The following is a 5,655-nucleotide window of genomic DNA, read 5'->3' on the forward strand; positions in this document are numbered from 1 at the left end:
CAGGAGAATTGCTTAAACCCAGGAAGCGAAGATTGCAGTGAGCCAAGATTGTGCCACTGCACTCCAGCCTGGGCAACAGAGTGAGACTCTGTGTCAAAAAAAAAAAAAAAATTAGAAAACAAAAGGGTCAACATTCTGGGACCCAAAATATTCACTCTAAATTTTAGTGTAAATTAACCTGAAAAAAGAAATAAAGAAATAAAGAATAGCAAAATGAAATTAGACCTAGAAGATGGACAGATGCTGCATGGAGTTAGGACACAGAAAGACACTGATGCACATACTGGGTAATGGGCAAGATCATGTGACTGTAGCAAAATCTTTTCAACTGTTATCTACAACACTTGAAGCTCTGAAAGCCAAAGGAAAAAAAATTCAGCTTGAGGTCCTGAAATTCTATAAACAATGGAGCTTTATTAGTACTCTCCAAAATTACATTTCTCAATCCTACCTGACGTACATCATTTCTGGTACGTCCTTTACATGTCTAAAATTTATTTCATAAATTACATAACCTAATTAACTCCACTTTTTTTTTTTAAATCACTGAGAATCCAATAACACAAATATAAAAGATAAATAGGATCAAGGAAAATCATTATAATATGCATTACATATGTAATAGTTCAGGTATGAAAGCAGTAGAAGACCTAATAAAGAGATATTAAAGCCTGTCGTGTTATTATTTCCTGCTTCCCTTCCCATAGCTACACTCCATACTTACACATCATGCTATATGTTCAGGAGAAATGACTCAGATATATAATTGAGCTGTTTTGCTTTGACTTCTGCTGGAATTTGTCAATACAAGATACCAGCAGGTGTCAAAGGCAGGGAGAAAAAGGTGTGGCATTTATTTATTATTATTATTCGAGACTAGGTTTTACTCTGTTGCCCAGGAGACAGTGCAGTGGCAAGATCATGGCTCATTGCAGCCTGGAACTCCTGGGTTCTGGTAGTTCTCCCTCCTCAGCCTCCTGAGTAGCTGGGACTACAGGCATGCACAACCATGCCCATCTAATTTTTTTAAGTATTTTGAGAGACAGGGCCCCACTGTATTGCCCAGGCTGGTCTGAAACTCCTGGGCTCCGGGGATGCTCCCTCCTTAGCCTCCCAAGTGTTGAGATTTTAGGAGTGAGCCACCACTATGCCCCACTCTGGAGGTGTCTAATGTTTATCTCCCTGCCATTTCATAGGTTTGTCACATTTTAGTACAGATGACAACAGTCCTCTGTATACCACTACCTCTCCAGGTTCTAGTAATTGCTTTATTCTTTGTTTCTTCAGGTTTAGGAATGATTAGAACCTTAAATGTATGACTCCTGGGTTACTTTGCTATTCCTACCCACCCCCACCAAGCCCTGTCCACATCTTTGTAAAGAGATCTTTTATTAAAACTTCTTCCAATCACACAGTTTGTAAATTCTAGCCGTCCCTATCATGTCTTGACAATGTCATATATTTACTTTTAATAAATATGCTCAGATTTATGGAAAGTAAGATGGTAGGAAGCTGTTTAATAATATACAAGAAAATTATATAAGAAAACCATTACTGAAGTCAAACAAAATCTAATATTAGGATAAAAAATATCTTTTTTTTGGCATATAAGAAGGGAAATAGATAATCTCAATTGCGATGGAGAGACCATTCCAAGATATAGATTGTCAAAGTGGAAAAACTGAAGAAGTATGATGTTCTCTCAAACGTGTTAGATCTTATTTATTAGCATCAAAATAATTCCTCATGTTTATAATTAAGCACTACAAGATACAGTTAATATCTTGAAATGTTACCATACATTAAAAACACATTCAGTTGTAATACATAAGACAACTCTGAAGAGCTTTTACTTCAATAATAGGGAATACAGAATGGATTAGAAAAAGGAGCCTGGTCAACATGGTGAAATCCCATCTCCACTAAAAATACAAATATTAGCCAGGCATGGTGGTACACGCCTGTAATCTATTCAGAAGGCTGAGGATGAGAATTCTTGAACCCAGGAGGTAGAGATTGCAGGGAGCCAATACTGTACCACTGCACTCCAGCCTGGGCAACAGAATGAGACCCTGTCTTAAAAAAAAAAAAAGAAAAAATAAGGCCAGGTGCGGGGCCTCATGTTTATAATCTCAGCACTTTCAGAGGCCCAGGGGGGCAAATCACCTCAGGTGGAATCACCTGAGGTCGGGAGTTGGAAACCAGCCTGACCAACCTGGAGAAACCCTGTCTCTACTGAAACTACAGAATTAGCTGGGCGTAGTGGCGCATGCTTGTAATTCCAGCTATTCCGGGCTGAGGAGGAGAATCGCTTGAACTCGTGAGTCAGAAGTTGTGGTGAGCCGAAATCGGGCCACTGCACTCCAGCCTGGGCAACAAGAGCGAAAATCTGTCTAAAAAAGAAAAAAAAAGAAAAAAGAAAGAAAGGAAAGAAAGAAAAAGAAAAAGGAAGTGTGTCTGGAATTGGTTCCTTCCGCTTCAAGAATGAAGCTGAACTACTTGTGTTACAGTGCTTAAAGATGCTGTCTGGAGTTTGTTCCTTCAGATGTTCGGATGTGTCCGGAGTTTCTTCCTTCTGGTGGGTTCGTGGTCTCGCTGACTTCAGGAGTGAAGCTGCAGACCTTAGCGGTGAGTGTTACATCTCTTAAAAGTGGCACGTTCGGAGTTGTTTGTTCCTCCTGGTGGGTTCGTGGCGTGGCTGGCTTTAGGAGTGAAGCTGCCGACCATTCCCGGTGAGTCTTACAGCTCCTAAAGGCAGTGCATCTGGAGTCCTTCATTCCTCCTGGTGGGTTCGTGGTCTCCCTGGCTTCAGGAGGAAGCTGCAGACCTCCAGAATGAGTGTTACAGCTCATAAAGGTAGTGTGGACCCAAAGACTGAGCAGCAGCTGGATTTTTGGCAAAGAGTGAAACAACAAAGCTTCCACAGTGTGAAAGGGGACCCCAATAGATTACCTCTGCTGGCTTGGGTGACCTGCTTTTATTCTCTTATTTGGCCCCACCCACATCCTACTGATTGGTCCATTTTACAGAGTGCTGACTGGTCCGTTTTACAGAGTGCTGATTGGCCAGTTTTTACAGAGTGTTGACTGGTGCATTTATAAACCTTTAGCTAGACACAGAGTGCTGACTGGTGCATTTACAATCCTTTAGCTAGACAGAAAAGTTCTCCAAGTTCCCACCCGATTAGCTAGACACAGCACTGATTGGTGCGTTTACAATCCTTTAGCTAGACACAGAGCGCTGATTGGTGCATTTACAATCCTTTAGCTAGACAGAAAAGTTCTCCAAGTCCTCACCTGACCCAGAAACCCAGTGGGCTTCACCTCTCAGAAGCCTATAAAAGGTAATGGAGTGGTCACAGGGTAGACATCTGTGAACAGTATCTGTGTTAGGGCAAAAAACAAGCAAATAAAAAATGTAATATATAGTCCAGATAGTAAGTGCAAAGCTGTATATTTAACAATGTTTGTTGTTAAATGACTAGTTATGTTTTTGAAAACATCTTCCCCAAGTAGATACGAAAATATGAAGCATTTAAAAGTAACCTGTTTTAAAATATTATAAGAAAATCACATTGCAGTTTTTAAAGTGTCTGAAGATTCCACAGATATCACTAAATCGGAGAGAATTCAGTGAAAGTTTTCTTGCTTGTGTTTGTAAATTGGCATTAAAAAGAACATGATGCAAAAAGTATAAACCTCTCATATCTAGAAATAATGGTGGATTTCTCTCCACATATTAGCTCTCACAGTATGAGCCAAAGCTCATATTTTGTATTATTATGTCATTTCTAAGCTTCTCTATTTCTATTGCTGTTATATAAATTTAATGGAGGCTGCCCTAGTGGTATGAGCTTTTTTCCTCTTTAAATCTAAGAAGGCTACTTATAAGCTATCAGTTTGCTAAGCCCTCTGTTGCTCTTAACAGAGATATAAATATAGAAAGAAAAATGATTAACAGTTACTCCATATCTACCTCAAAGGAAAATTGGTAAGGTTTAATTGGATAATGTCTGCAAAGTGTTTCAATACCTAAGAGAAAATCGTGCATAAGCATAAGGGGAAAAGGCACCACAGTAAAATTACACTGCGTAAGTAGCAATAAAGGTAGGTTTTAGTTTGAATTCTGACAGACTAGCAGTAGGATACTGTTATGAATTGCTCTGAATCTCTGTTGCAAATGCTATCTGCAAACACTCATAAAACTGAGCTATTATGGAAAGTATAAGAGATTGATAGAAGGAGAAGAGCATAAGTTCAAGTTTTTGCTCCCTCTTATCAGTTGAGAGTTGGTAAGCCTGTCATGGAAACTCTCAGACCCACAGTTTTCTCAGGTATAAAATAATGCAAAAAGTCTCTTTCTACCTCACAGACATTCTGTGAGGATTATACAGTTTAAAAAGTTAAGTAAAAATGGTTAGAAATATTTAACTTGATCTCTAAGTGTTTGCTTAAAAATATTTGCCATTAATGGGATAGCTCAAAGCAAGGAATGTAAGTATATTTATTCCAAAAAATAAAGTACATTCAGTTTATGTTTATCTTTTTTTTAATTTTTTTTTTTTTTTTTTTGAGAGAGTCTGGGTCCCAGATGGTGAATTTAACATAACATTTGCCAGATGTATTTCTATCCCTCCCTTTCAGCATGACTTCACAGAGAATGACGATGATCTTTTTCTGATCTTATGGATCTTTAAATAAAGACATTCACCATATGTAGTTTGGATTAAATTAGACAAGGAAAAGTCCCAAGAAGAAAAACGTGTCTCTTCACTCACCCCTAGTTAGCACCATACACATGACTACCCTGCTTAACCATTGCAAATTACCACCTTTAGTTAATCCGCTATCCCAGCACTTCGGAAGGTCAAGGTGAAAGGATTGGTTGACCCCAGGAGTTCGAAACCAACCTGGCCAACATGGCAAGAACCATCACCCCCTTCTCTACCAAAAAGAAAAAAAATTAAAAGTTAGCTAAGCATGATTATATGTGCCTATGGGCCCAGCTATCTGGGAGGCTGAGGTGGGGGGCTCCCTTAAGCGCATGAAGTCAAGCTGCAGTGAGTCATGATTGTGCACCTGCATTCCAACCTGGGTGACAGAATGAAACCTTGTGTTGATAAATAAGCCAACAAATAAATCAAATAAACATAAATAAGAGCAGAACTGTTTTTTAAAAAAAATTTTATATATGAGTTCCTTGATAATAAAAAATCCATGAATTATAGTTTACTATTAGTTACAATTTATACTATGCAGTTATGATTTTAACATGTGTTCCATAGAAGCAGTGGCTGTCCAGTTTCTTTAGATTACTAGCTGTCTTTTCACATTGCACATACAAATTAAATATTTTTTGAATGAATGATGAAATGAAGGATCTGTGTGATCATTTCATACTACTTCCACTGCTACTATGGAAGCTACTAGTCTGAGCTTATATCATGTTTTACTTAGGATACTGTAATAGCCTTCTAAGAGGTCTCTAAATTTCTAACTGGAATTTGTGCCTTTATAAACTATTAAGTATATGTAAAACATTTTAAGTTGTTTTTAAATATTTTAAATATTTAATTATCAAACTACATGTGTGTATGAACTTTTTAAAATTATTAAATGTTTCTGTAAAACTTTTTGACATTTCCTCATTTATCTC

This window comes from Colobus angolensis, unplaced genomic scaffold (assembly GCF_000951035.1).
Source record: "Colobus angolensis palliatus isolate OR3802 unplaced genomic scaffold, Cang.pa_1.0 Scaffold7, whole genome shotgun sequence".
NCBI classification, from domain to species: domain Eukaryota; kingdom Metazoa; phylum Chordata; class Mammalia; order Primates; family Cercopithecidae; genus Colobus; species Colobus angolensis.